Genomic DNA, 15,245 nt, shown 5'->3' with positions numbered 1-15,245 from the left:
GTTGTTTTGGCAAGGCAGATCCTGGCGAGCTACAAGTTTATGTCTGATTTGAACATGGTGGTAGAGCTTTGAGCCTGTGCTCTCCTTCCCCTTACCTTGTCTTTTCTGTTTGTACTGTTTCTCAGTTGTATTTCATTGAAATAAGAAGTATGTGGCAGATTTAATGACTTAAGGAGAGCTGGGAAAATTTAGATCTGCACCATTGCAACTGGAAGGGTACAAAATCTCTAAAATAGTTTTTTGTTCGCCCTCTATGGAAGAGCTACATTGAAAGAGAAGACACATTTTTAAGGTTGAAAGTGGATTTAAGAACCTTTTATTTAAAGCTATTTTATCGTCCAATTTTCTTATTACAAAATTATTTAAAGAAGGGGGTTTTATAAGAATACTTCTAAAATATCAAAAACAAAAAACAAAAAAATTGTAGAGGGTTGAGAGCCATGTGCCCTAGTGATCTTGCTGACTTTTCCGTTGACCTTGAGGTTGAACCTAGGTGATCACAGACCCTTTATAGTCTACATTCGCTTGGCCGTACATCTCATATTTGGTTTGTCTTCGGTTGCCACATCTTGGTCTTTATAAACAGGGTATTCTCTCTTGTGGACTGTTCTGTTTTTACAAGTGATTTGCATCTTCAAACACCATTTAAGAAGAAAAATGGAATGCAAAGTGATCTTTAATCATTATCTTGTCCATTTTTTTTATTTCATTGAAAGTGAATTTGGTATGTTGGCATATAAAACTTTGTAAAAGTGTTCGACCATGAAAGGAAACAAGTTCAAGTACCAACTCTAAAACCTTAAAAAAACTAGTTTCTTTATTAGCAAATTTAAAAAGGGTGGTATCTATTATAGGTCCAATGTGTGGTGTAGAGGTAAGCAAATCTTTGTTAAATTATTGACCTTTTATGTGGAAGGTCTTGAGTTCAAGGCCTCGGAATAAGATTTTGTACTAGACATGTTTTTTGTATTTTGAAGAACAGAGGATGGGGCTTGGTTTTGACAAACAGTCAAAATCATGTTTTTTCTTGCTAAAGCAGTATCTGACCAGCTTATAGAACGTACTTGTCACTTTTTTTATTCTTGAAGATCCCTCACAAGTGAGCACTGTTTTGAAGAGTTTTGTTTTTTGACAATGTGTGTCATACAGAGGAATTTTCTAAGTCTTTCAGCTGTGTTGGAAAGATGATTAGGAGATATTAAGCATGGTGGATGGATTTTTTTGCTTTTTTGTTTTGTTTTCGGGAGCTGATCATTAGGCATCTTCTTACCACTTCCTAGTCAATAAACTTCTTGGAGCCATAACTTCAGTGAGAAGAGATAGAGGCTGCCATTTTTTTCAAGATAGTTATTTTTTTGGTACTCATCGATTGTATCAAGTTAAACTAACAATATTTGGTAGATATTCTACTGTAATTTGTTTATCATCGTTATCTCCCTTTCAAGGGCAATATTTCTACTTGAATACAAGAAGTTTTAGGGAGTTATATCACAAGGGTTCATGTTTGTGTTAGAGTTCAATGATGAAAAAATTCAGAACAAGCTTGTTAATTGTAAAATTTGGAAGGAAATTCGTGATTAGTTTTGATTCTTTGAATAATAGAAATCTGCAATTTTTTATTTTTTATTTAAAATTAAAAATAAACAAGATTAAAAAAAAACAAAAAACTTTGATACATTTTAAATAGTCAAAACTTAACTTTTTTTTTTTGTAATGCCCCCTAGTTAGTTATGCCTTTAAAGTTAACCCAAATTTACCCAAATCTAAAATAAGTAAATTAAGTTTATGGGAATACCTCTGTTTACTGTTTTCCTTCATATAAAAACCAGGGAACATTTATGAAATGATACTTAATAAACTGAAACACATACTAAAGAAATATATTGAGTGTTGTTAATCTTAATGCATTAATTACCATTAGTAGGAGATCTATTAGATAAATTCGGATTGTTATATTTATTAGATGCAATCAGGTTTGTTAGATAAAATCAGGTGATAGGTTAGTTGCTTTCCTTAATTATCCAATTCCTTATTACACTAGGGTAGGCTAGTTGGACGGGGTGTCCAAGAAACCATCCCTCCTAGGCCCAAGGGCAGAATACCATATCCCCCTTGGCTCCATATGGCAGGTGTTAGGCATCCATCATGGAGTGGCGTACCCAGCGAGATGTTCTATCGCCGTTCCCCCTCATCACAACCAACCTCTCTCTTAAGCCCAAGAGCAGATGCTTCACCCCTCTTGGCTCCATGTGGTAGGTGTTAGGCATCCACTATGGAGTGGCGTACTTAAAAAAGAGTCCCTCCTTTCCTACGAATCATTTATGATATTCCAGTGAAGTAATATTTATTCAATTTATGTCATTATGCTAATCAATCACGGTTGACATAATTTTCATATTACACAATATAACTTAGTGTCTTGTATTACCATAAATACTATCTGAATATTACTCTGTATCAGTATTGTTCATTGTCAGTGTTCCATTAATTTATTATTTCCCATATCAGTATTACAGTAATCTATGCAACCTGAATTTGATTGTTTTATATATATCCTTGGTTTGTGCAAGTACTTATCTGTTATGTTTACCAGTACTGTATTTTTAACGCTGTTTGAAAGATATATATAAACATAATTTGTCCTTTCAATTTACAACATATTAATTATCATTAATCTTTTAAGAACATCCCTTTTAATTCTTTATCTACCGATGCATACATTTGGACTTAAACATATATGTGAGATTTTGCCAAGATCAAGGGCACAATGAAAAGTATAAAAATAGAGACAAAAGAATGACAAGAACAACTGTATTCTCATCAATATGAAAATGATGAACTGGATTCCAATACAATGAATATAGGCCTTCTTATATAGGCAAGGCCATATGGATGTACGAGCACACAATCATGACATGTGGCTCAATGAGAAACAAGGGTAGGTAAGAAATACTAGGGGTAGGTAGGAGAAATAATATAATATTCCACAAGAGGTGGATGACCCACCGAATGTGGATGACCCACCGAATGTGGAGTGTAACAACAAAACAAGACCACAAAAGGTGGAATTTCTCCTACAAGCTCTATCCCTATGTGCACACTTCCTTAAGTGTCTCAAATCCAAACTACGAAGAGATGCATTATCCTAAGTTAACTTAAGTAAAGTGTAATAATATCCATAATGAATATTTATTTACACCAACAACCCCCCCTTAAGTGCAACTTAGGGGAATGAAGACTCAAGTCAATAATGCAAGATCGGTCCCGGCTACTAGGCCATGATAGGTACCCATGTACAATATGAAAATGCAAGCAAAACTATGCAAAGCAATTTCTCACAAATGGAGAAAACCCAGTGGGAAAAAACTCCCCCCCAAAAGAGAGATGAATGTACAAAAGACTCTCAAAGAATTTGGACAAAAACCTCAAAGAGGAAAAAGTCCCCCCCATAAGAGAGGAAGGAGAAGTCAGCTGACCCCCCCTAATGACACATCCTGCACCCCCAAGAGAGCTCGCAATTGCTGGAACTTACTCTCAGTGAAAGGTTTGGTGAATATGTCAGCAACCTGCCCCGCTGTAGGACAATACTGCAAATCAATGACCTGCTCCTGAATGAGCTCTCGGATATAGTGCATATGAATCTCGATGTGTTTGGTCTGCTGGTGCTGGACCGGGTTCTTCGAGATTGCAATAGCACTTTGATTGTCGCAATGTAGAACTATCGGCCATGGAGTGGTGAACCCAAACTCTGTGAGAATCTGCTGGAGCCAAATGGTCTCAGTCGCTGCGTTAATAGCGCCTCGATACTCGGCCTCAGTCGAAGAGAGAGCAATAGCATGCTGCTTCTTGCTCTGCCAACAAATGGGGCCTGAACCAAGGTGAAAACTGTAACCGGAAGTAGACTTATGATCATCAAGATCGCCAGCCCAATCGGAGTCTGTGTAATGAACTAGGCGAAGTCCTGTGCCTGTTGCATAGTGAATCCCATAGTGATGTGTACCCTGGATGTAATGAAGGATGCGTTTGGTGGCTTTCCAATGAAGCTCATGTGGTTCCTGCATGAAGCGAGAAACCATGCCAACTGCAAATGAAATATCAGGGCGTGTATGGGTCAAGTAGATGAGACTACCCACAAATTGACAATACAAAGTGGCATTAACTAGTGGAGAAGAACAATGAGCCTCAAGCTTGACTCCTGAAAGAAAGGGAGTCGGGGTAGGCTTACAATCAGCCATATGAAAGCATGCAAGTAGATCAAGAGCATACTTGGGCTGCGATAGTGTAATCCCGAAAGGTGACTGTGAAATCTCTATCCCGAGAAAGTAGTGCAAAAGACCCAAGTCAGTCATAGCAAATCTGTCATGCAAAGCAGATTTGACCCTGCTAATGATGGATGCAGTACTCCTTGTAATGATCAAGTCATCAACATAGAGCACAAGTATCAAGTGAGAGTCATCCTGTCGCAAAATGTAGACATTCGGATCAGAATGACTCCTGGTGAACCCTGCAGAGAGAAGAAAGGAATCCATCTTGGCATACCAAGCCCTGGGGGCTTGCTTAAGGCCATAGAGAGATTTCCTTAGTCTGCAAACCAAGGAAGCATCCTGGATGAAACCCTGTGGCTGCTCCATATAAATCTCCTCATCAAGATCACCATGAAGAAAAGCACTCTTCACATCCATCTGATGTACAACCCAACCATGAGTTGCAGCAATAACAAGTGTTAAGCGAATGGAGTTCATCTTGGCTATGGGTGCAAAGGTCTCAGTATAGTCAACACCTGCTACTTGGGAGAAACCTTTCGCAACAAGCCGAGCCTTGTACTTATCCACACTACCATCCGCTGCATACTTGGTCCGATAGATCCACTTACATCGAACCATCTTTCTCCCCTTAGGGAGATGGACTAAATCCCATGTGTTGTTCCTCATCAAGGAACTATACTCTTCCTCCATAGCTTGGTCCCACTCAGGAACCCCTGATGCTTCCCGAAATGTATGTGGATCGGAAGCGGTAGCAATGAATGCGTGTGGAAGATCCTGATGCTGTGATCGAGTCCTCCGTGTATCTGAAGGATCCCCAACAAGAGAATCCGCTGACTCAAGTGTTTGTCGAGCCCAACGAGGTGGAGGTGGAGGTGGAGAACGAGGCTCCTCAACTGCAAGTGGACCCTGCGGAGGTGTAACCCTGCGAGTCGGAGTTGAAGGAGTCTCATCATCTAAATCACTAACATCACTATCCACAATGGAGTAAGATGGAGGAGGTAGAGAGGCTAAGATAGGAGAGCTTTCCTCAAAGTGAACACTCCTCTCAATGAACACCTCATGTGTCTCACGATCCATCAGTCTATATGCCTTAACACCCTCAGGATATCCAACAAATATGCAAGGCCGACTCTGAAGTTCCAATGCCTTGCATTTTTGCGGAGGTATGCGAGCCCATGCTGGACACCCAAAGACTCTGAAATGTCTCACAATTTGGTTTCCTACCAGCCCAAGCTTCAAAAGGAGTAATACCTTGTAAAGCTTTGTGAGGAACTTGATTCTGGATGTGTGTGGCATAGCTGATAGCCTTTGCCCAAAAGGCGGGATCAAGAGAACGTGCATGTATCATACAGCTATCCATTTCTTTGAGAGTTCTATTCTTGCGTTTTGCAACTCTGTTCTGCTGTGGAGTGTATGCAACAGAATGCTGAAGATCAATTCCCTCAAGTGTACAAAAATCCTCAAGCCTCTTGTTCACATATTCCCTTCCATTATTTGTACGAAGAATCTTGACCACTTTCCCAGATTGCTTCTCCACACGAGTCTTGAAGTCCTGAAATCTGTCAAATACTTCACTCTTATGAATGAGAAAGTAGACCCAAGTGAAGCGGGAGTAGTCATCAATGAAGGTGAGGACATAGTGGGCCTTGCTAAATGAAGGTGCTGGAAATGGACTTGCTACATCGCTGTGAACAAGTTGAAGAACTTCCAAAGCTCTCCAAGCTTTCCCCTTATCAAACTTCTCTTCGAGATGCTTGCCCATGGAACACCTTGAACCTACACCCTCTAAAAAACTGATTCGAGGTAGACTTGTGACCATGTCTTTAGTGCTGAGCTGCTGAAGATAGCGGTAGTTGAGATGACCAAACCGTTCATGCCATAGCTTACTTTCGGAATTTGAATGAGTAAGCAAGGCCCTAGAAGGTGAACTTGGCACAAAGTGGGAGAATGAATAAAGCCTTGAGCTGTCATTGACTTGTCCCACTGCTACCAAGGCATCATCATCAAGTTCCTTTACCACAACTGAATCTGGTGTAAACTCAACCTTTTTCCCATTCCCATAGTGAGTGATTTGGTAGATAGAGAGAAGGTTGGTAGACAAGTTAGGAACATAGAGAACATTCTCAAAAGTTCCATCATCCATGTCAACTGAACCTTTCCCTTCAACCTCTACTTGTGTATCATCACCTATGTAAATGTGAGGTACTTTAGATGGCTCCAATGAAGAAAACTGCTCCTTTGTAGAACCCATGTGATATGAGGCACCTGAGTCAAGTATCCACTACTATGAAGAACCTGTTGTAGCCACAAATGCTTGCCCTTTTCCTTTAGAATGTGAGGAAGAGGAAGGAGATGAATCCTTTTTTGTGTAGGCGGATGGCAAGTTGATGTTGTTTTTCTTAAGAAGATTAGTTAACTCATCAACTTGCTTTGTGTGGCATCGATGCTCATCATGACCATACTTCTTGCAATATGCACAAGTTGGCTTATCCTTCTTAGGTGGTGTCCCCTTCTTGGAAGAGGATGAAAAATCGCCTTGTGATGGAGAGGATGATTGTCCTTTTTCTTGTTGTGGCTGTGACTTAGATTGCTTCTTCTTCTTGTTGGAATCTTTGCCTTGACTTGATTCCCTTGATTAGCCACCAAAGCCTTGGACTTTGAAGACTTGAGAAACCCCATGTTCAACAACTTAGATTGTTCCAATATCAACATTTCTGTGAAAGCATCAAATGAAGGCATAACATAGGAACTCCCCACTGTCAAATGATGAGTTTGGAAGCTAGACACAAATGCTGCATATTCTAGTGCAAGCTTGTCCAACAAGTTGAATATCAACTGAGCATCCTTTTTGTCAATTCCACAATCCTTAAGCTTTGCTCTTAGCTCATTTGCTTTGGTGACATAATCTTGGATTGTATCAAAACTCTTGGGATCCAAGTTGGTGATCTCATTGTCAATCTTATAACCTTTGATTTCATCAACTTGACCATACAATTTCTGAAACATATCCCAAGCATCTTTGATTGTAGTACACTTTTCAATATGAAAGATGAGGTCATCTGATACATACTTGCGCAAAGTTCCAAGAGCCATGCAATTCTTAGTGGGCCATTCTAATTGAGCATTAGGATCAGCCTTAGGATTAGGTGGTGCTGCTATTGTTCCATCTATGTAATGCGTGAGACCTTTTTCCATTAATTTGCTCCATACTTTAATTTTCCATGATGCATAATTATGTGGAGTTAAAAGTGGAAATTTATAAGGACTCATTGCAACAAAAATGAAAGAGCACAAGGAAAGAGAGGCACAATCACACAAGACATCCCCCCAAATTCACTCAATCAAAGAACCCCCCCAAAAGTGATGATTTGACACTTTATACTTAGTGCATGTACAATAGGCCACTTGCAAAAAATGGCAAAGTGGACTTCTGATTTCAATTTTACAACTGCCTCAATAAGGCCAAAAGAGACTTAAACTAATAATGCAAGAGATCTAAACTAAGATCCAAGCAATTTACAAGTACCAAATAGGCCAAATAAGACCAATATCTGAAAGTACAATTTCTACTTAAAATCTCTGGAATCTGATCATAGATTATGAAAGTATATGAAAAAACATGCACTTTAAAAAAAAACAGCACCTGAAAAGGAGGTCATATGAGCTCAAACGAGGCCTTTGAAGTTGTAGAATTGAGGATTGGACAGGTACAGCTGAGAGAATCTGAAAATTCCAAAAACCCTGTGCACCAAAACCAGAAAATAACCACACCACTACGAAGAGCACGAAAAATTAGCCCAAATAAAAAAAAATTGCACCAAAAAAGGAGCAAAATTGAGCCAAGTTATTGGCCTCCAAAGTTGACCAAAAAATCCAAACTGCTCAATGGAGAGGGGTCTAAAAATTTCCAAAGAAAATGCTGACTGGGTGTTGACTGGGCGCTGACTGTGCGCTGTTGACTGGGTAGAAGGTACGGATCCAAAAAATAATTTTCAAATTTTTTTTTTTTTTTTTTCAAAATTTTTTTTCAAACTGGAAAATAATTTTCAGAAAAAAAAATAAAAAATATATATATATATATATCCGAAAATTCCGTACCGTACTGCCCGAGTTGGGCAGAAAATTTCCTCCACACCCAAAAATCGATTTTCCCCAAAATAGGTTGAATTTATACTCCTTTTTTATGAAAACGGCCTTCCAGACGCAATGGTGAGGTTGCAAACGCTCTAATATGCCTCCAAAAAATGCAGTCCCTCAGATCCAAAAATAGAAGCCTTCCACGATGTCTCCAAAAACCAATCAATGAAGCCCCAATGGCTTTGATACCATGTGAGGATTTGCCAAGATCAAGGGCACAATGAAAAGTATAAAAATAGAGACAAAAGAATGACAAGAACAACTGTATTCTCATCAATATGAAAATGATGAACTGGATTCCAATACAATGAATATAGGCCTTCTTATATAGGCAAGGCCATATGGATGTACGAGCACACAATCATGACATGTGGCTCAATGAGAAACAAGGGTAGGTAAGAAATACTAGGGGTAGGTAGGAGAAATAATATAATATTCCACAAGAGGTGGATGATCCACCGAATGTGGAGTGTAACAACAAATCAAGACCACAAAAGGTGGAATTTCTCTTACAAGCTCTATCCCTATGTGCACACTTCCCTAAGTGTCTCAAATCCAAACTACGAAGAGATGCATTATCCTAAGTTAACTTAAGTAAAGTGTAATAATATCCATAATGAATATTTATTTACACCAACAATATATAACAAGCTGACTGATATATTTTAATGTTTGGACCAAGAAACTGTGTATATACGTACTTGTCACTGTTTGAACTTCTTCCTATCTTTGCTGGTAGGCTAGGAAATTCTTTCGTCTTGCTGGCCTGATCCGAATTATTATAATCTCAGGACATATAAACCCACAAATTTATCTTTATTCTGAACTATATATATTCCTCTCTCCATCACAAACCACACAATTCGTTCCATATATATCTTTTATCTCCAACAGACATAACTCTTAAAAATAAAGAGACATCTATTTGTTTAACTATCGTATTCCATCTTTGGTTTGTTTTATATAATAATGATATGTTTCATTCCATAATCTTTTGTTATTTGACTATATCGTATTTCATAGTCTTTTTGTGTTTTGTTTAATCGTTGCTTTCCTTAGCCAAGTCAATGACTCTTAATAAGTCGAGTTTGTAAAACATTGATACACCGTTTCATAAATCGAATGCATTCTTAATTCAACCTTTATCACATCACATTGTATATCGGTTTAGTTTTTGTGAATCACCACCAATCTTTAAGCTTCGAACTTTTCTTTGACCACCGTTTAGATTATTGAAACATAGCATCTTCACAAGTTGCATCCACGTCAGACTTGGTAGCCTTTGCATTCAATATTTTAGATATTCAAGTATCTTATTTATATGAATATCTTATTAAATATTTTTATAATATTATTATGAAGTACTTTGCTTAATAATATTTTATTATTATTTGTCTTATTAATCATATTTATCACTGAGTTTGTTGCTGCATATATACTGAATTTATCACTGTATTTATTTGTACAGTATATCGAGTTTATCGCTGCATTGTGAAGATCTAATTGAATCTCTTGTCATCGTTATATTAACTACTAATATTTTATAAATATAACACAGGGAGCTTTCCCATGGGTATGTAATATTGGTTTACTTGTTTTGATCTGGGGACATGACATTTTTCTATTAAATTATAAAGCAGAATATACAGCCAGAGAGTCTATATATAAGTCACAGAGAGTCTACACATATATCCCGAAGAGTCTGTAAGTCAAAACAAGAGCCCAACTCTAATAAAGTACAACCAAAAGGATAGTAGCTGAAGGATCAACTAATAACCGCCCCATCAAGGTTCCTGTCATCACCCACTGTCTCCATCCAGGCCGTCTAGCCTAGGGGGCTTTCGGACAACTTCAGCTGTCTTCCCCATAAAATGGGGTCAACATATGAGTGCACAACCGGAATAGCCACTGGTACCTCTGGAGCAAGGAGTCGCTTGTTGTGGATCTGAAGTTCTCTAACAAAATTAGCCAGCCCTTCCTCAAAGGTAGACCTTTCATTAGTGGTCCTAGTCCACGAGAAACCATGTGAAATTTCCCACACAAAAACACTGGCATGACAATCTTGTAAGAGCTTATCGAACTTCCTTCGAGCCAATCGCATAGTCACAATCACTTGCAAATCAATTTTGTACACAATGAGTCTCCTCAGAGATTCAGTAAGGGACCTACCTCTGCCATTAAAAAGATTATCATTCCTGAAAGTCCAAATAAGCCATAACATTTCAGTAGAAAAAATAGACCAAATCAAATTAGCAATTCTAGAGAGGCTCTGGACACTACCAATAACAATCTCGGAAATCTTAACATTTGTACCAGCAGAGATGCCAAATAGATTCCGAACTTCCTTGGCAAACATGTAGTCAAAGAAAATATGAAAGACAGATTTAGGTGTTCTGTAGTAAGAGCAAATGACAATGTCCCCATCCGGCTTCCTCATAGGAAGTTTGTGCAACATAAATAACCAGAGGAATGCCTTCTTCTTAGGCTCATTAGGCTTGCTCCATAGATTAATAAAAACTTTCTGCCAAGACTCATTATCTAGACCCAAACCCCAACAAGACTTGGCATGGGCTAAGATGGAACCATCCTTGGTAAGGGACAGGTAAACGGACTTGGCTTTAATGTTAGGCAGGTAGGAACCATCAGTCCATTTGTAAGAAAGGAATCTAAAAGCATTGGAGAGGCAGGGTTTAGGGAGCGAGAGAGAGGAGCAAGTAGCAAGAAGAAGGGAGTAGGTCTTGCTGTGGGATGAAGGCAAATTGAAGCTAGTAGAGAGATCGCTCCAGCTCGGGAGCTGTCCATCATTAAGAATATCAGCCAATGTATTGATGTCTTTTGCTGCCCATAGTCTAGATGAGCAACCTTGAACCAAAGCAAGTGGCTTATCATTATACCTCAAATTCCACCAGATAGAGCGTTCTCCACAAATTACCCCATCCAAACCACAAACATCATTATTGGAGATGTGCCTCCTCACAACCTCCCAAGCCTTCTAGATAGATTTAAATACTAAAGAACCTGTCGGTCTAACATCAAAGCTACTTGCCACAATATCACAAAGAGGGAGCCCCTTCCATGCCGGGCCTTTCTTGGGCGTAGATCTGGCCAAGTTATGTCTAACAAGCACCTTCCAGGGTTCATCCCCTTGTAGCAATTTGAAAATCCATTTAGCAGCCAATGAGATACCCTGCAATCTTAAGTCCTTAAGCCCCAGTCCTCCCAATTACTTATTTCGGGTGCACCACTGCCATTTAACTGCATGACTTTTCTTTCGACCCTTACCATCTGACCACAGGAAGTCCCTGATTTGCTTTTGGATATGACAAAATTGGTAGTTACAAAAGAGCCATGCAGAAGTGAAGTAAATATTAAAGGAGGAGAGAATTTTCTGACAAGTTTGTACTCTCTCGACAAGAGAAAGAAAATGCTTATTCCATTTGCCCAGCTTATTGTCAATCTTTCCTCTAATCCATTCCCACATGGATTTCAGGTTAGGATCAATAGCAAAAGGGATACCTAGATTTCTAACCAAGTGGTTTGGACCCCCCCAAGAGAGAATTTGTTGCACCAGGGAGGAGGATAGGGGTCCCAGCCAAGAAGGATAGATTTAGGCAGTGAGATCTTGCTGCCAGAGGCTTTACAAAAGAGCTCCAACTTGGCCATCAGAGTGTCCATATTATCCTGTTCAAGTTTAGTGAGAATAGCCGTGTCATCAGCAAACTGAATGTTGGAGAGGTCCTCTCCATTGGGAAGAATGAGTCCCTATACCTTGTTAGAGGATCTACAGTCTCTCATGAGATAGTATAGAGCATCAACTGCGATAACAAAGAAGGCCGAGGCTAAGGGACACCCCTGTCTAATAGATCTAGAGAGATCAAAGGAATCAGATTTAATGCCATTTACCTCTACACAAGCATTAGCATTGTTCATCAACACTTTAACCATGTTACAAAAGTGACTGGGGAAACCAAAACCTTCCATCATCATATCAACAAAGCTCCATTCAATGCGGTCATATGCTTTCTCAAAGTCCAGTGACAGAAGAGCAGTCTTCTTACCAGATTCTTTAGCCCAATACATAGCTTCCCAACAGGAGAGAAGATTCTCAAGGATGTACCTACCTTTAACAAAGCCTGTGTGGGTGGGGCTAATAATATTGGGAAGAATAGGTTCCAGCCTCTTGGCCAAGTCCTTGGCCATAATCTTGTAGGACACATTCAATAATGTGATTGGCCTCCAATTCTTGATTTGAGTTCCTTTCACCTCTTTAGGGATAAGCTTAACGAGTCCTCTATTAATTTCCCTACCCAAGGATCCTTTGGCAATGGCTTCTTGATATACTCTCAATAGGTCTTTTTCAATCCACTCCTTACATGCTTTGTAAAATTCTGCAATCAGCCCATCCAGACTTTGGGCTTTACCACTCCCAAGAGCTTGTATAGCATCATTGACCTCTCTCAAAGAGATCTCACTATTCAACCTCCTAGCGTCTTCCTCAAGAACTTTATTTGGAATAAGCCCTTTGATGTACTCCTGGGCCTTGGCCTTATCCCCCATGTTATCCCTTGTAGTAAAAAGTCTTTGGTAAAACTGGGCAAAGGCTTGCACAATATTGTTTTAATCTATTACCATGGTCCCATCTTCATAGATAATGTCGATGCCATTTCTAACTTCCTTGGTCTTGAGAAGTTGGAAGTACTTATACCTCTATCCCTTTGATCCAACCAATTAACCCTTGCTCTGGTCCTTGTACCCTGTATCCTCCTGTTCTGAATCCTCCTCAAACAATCCTTAGCAAGGAGTAGTTGCCCTCTGGGTCTCTTCACACTGGGGATTAAGTTGCACTCTCTCCTCAACCCTCTGAAGAGTATGATGAGCAAGGGTCTCTTCCTTTCTACTATCCTTTGCCAATTTCTTCCCCATGGTTTGGAATAGATTTCTCCAGCTTTGAACATTTTGAGACCACTCAGAGAGAGGGCAACTGCACTTGTTAACATGCTTATTGAATTGGCTAATAATATGAGTAGCATGAATCAATTCTTCTCCCTCCAACAGACTGGAATTAAGGGCAAAGTTGTCTCTAGGACAAGAACTCCTACTAGGGAGGTTGACGTAGGAGAACTGGGCTTGGATAGGATGATGGTCTGAGAGGGTGTACGGAGTCACTTTTATAAGTGCGCCGTCTTGGGTTCTATCCACTCTGAAGAGATCTTAATGATGATAGAATCTGTCTAGCCTACAATAGATCCGCCTATTCCCTTTCTGAAAATTGCACCAAGTGAACCATAGGTTGTGATCCTCTTTGGGTGAGTTTGCAAGGGGATCAACAAGTCGCAGCTTACCTAACATTTTGTACCAAAAGAACCTCTCCTCTCCTTTCCACTCCAAACGACTACCGCTTGATTTATCTCTTTGAGATTCAACCATGTTGAAATCACCCCTAACAATCCAAGGAATGTCCTCCAATTCTGTCATCCAATTCCAAAGCTCAGTCCTTTCCTTATAGTCATTAGAAGCATAGAAAGAACATATACCAAATTCCTTCTCCTTATAACACAACACTATCCACACCACTCTATTGCACGGAGAGCACCTCCATCTAGTAACACAACTAACCCACTTGGGGGAGAGAAGAATGGCAGCCCCCCCTTTCCCTCAGGAATGATTGGTAACAAAGAACTTAGCATCTCTCCAAATACACTTCAGGTTGATATCAAGCCAGAATTCCACAACCTTAAGCTCTTGGATAAGCAAAATATCAATGTTTTTATAGAGCCTAAGAAAGCTCTTCACTACATATATCCTGTTTGGGGTCTCCAATCCCCTCACATTCCAGGAAGCAAAGTGCAAGCTCATAGCAAGAATTAGGGGGACGAATCCACTAGGGGTTTAAATTTGTTAAAGCACTTAGGCAGGTGCCTTGAGGAGGAGTCTTTGAGGTATTGCAAAGTGCTAGCTTTATTAGGTCGCCCTCTACCTCTTTTGAATACGAAGGTTTGATCAGCCCCCAAATGGGGGGTCCCTTCGGGTTTTTTCCTTTCCTTGTGTTTCTTATGTTTCCTTTTACTGGCCGCCTTCTTGATACCATATTTATCCATGGCCTCTTCCAAGAGATTGTCCCCCTGCTTGTCTTTAAAAGGAACAATGGCCCTAGCTTTCTCATCCTCATTTAACTCTGCACTCCCCAAATCCACCTCCATACTGTCCCCATTCACCTCTGCCAATGAGGGGCCTAGGTTTAGCAGGGGCAAGGTATCACCCCTAGTGGCTCTCAAGCCATATCTGAAAGGGGGAGTACTGGAAGTAGAAGGGGGATATTTCGAAGGATAATCCCTGGTATCGTTCTTCCCACTCAAGAGAGAGACATCACAAATAGGGGAGGAATTCTTAGCCTTGTCTCCCACCTTATCGGATGTGGCAAGGGAGTCACTAGTGGAGATTTCTTGTGCAACGAGGGGGACTAATGTCGGGAGAGCTCCCCTGCTCATTAATCGGCTTGTGATTGAAAAATTTTTGGACCCTCTCACAGGTTGCATTGAGTTTTTTGAATTTCTCCAAGATAATCTGTTGGGCATTCAATGTCATCTTTTTTGATGAGACAAAAAAATCTATTGAGGATGCAAAAGGCATCAATATATCTTTGTCGGAGCAAGAGACTTTGTTAATCTCCGCACTAAGAGCATGGAGTTTCTCCAGGACATGTGAATCCCCTTCCGAAACAACCAAGGAAGCAGGGGAAAGTGAAGATTCAGTCATTGGAGGGGCCTTGGCAGAAGAAGGAATGGAAATAGCAGGAGATGGGGAGGGGGAGTGCAAGGCTGAAGGAGGTGGGGAGTCGGCCAA

The 15,245-nt window shown here is 40.0% G+C and overlaps 1 protein-coding gene across 1 annotated transcript in view; it reads left to right on the top strand.

Moving 5' to 3' along the window:
• LOC131061005 (uncharacterized) overlaps positions 1 to 15,245 on the top strand; it is a 70,215-nt gene that overhangs the window by 37,909 nt on the left and 17,061 nt on the right. The window lies entirely within an intron of this gene.

The sequence above is a fragment of the Cryptomeria japonica genome, chromosome 9, assembly GCF_030272615.1.
Source record: "Cryptomeria japonica chromosome 9, Sugi_1.0, whole genome shotgun sequence".
NCBI classification, from domain to species: Eukaryota; Viridiplantae; Streptophyta; class Pinopsida; order Cupressales; family Cupressaceae; genus Cryptomeria; species Cryptomeria japonica.
The sequence above is the reverse complement of the archived record's forward strand: the minus strand, read 5'-3'. Positions and strand labels throughout refer to the sequence as shown.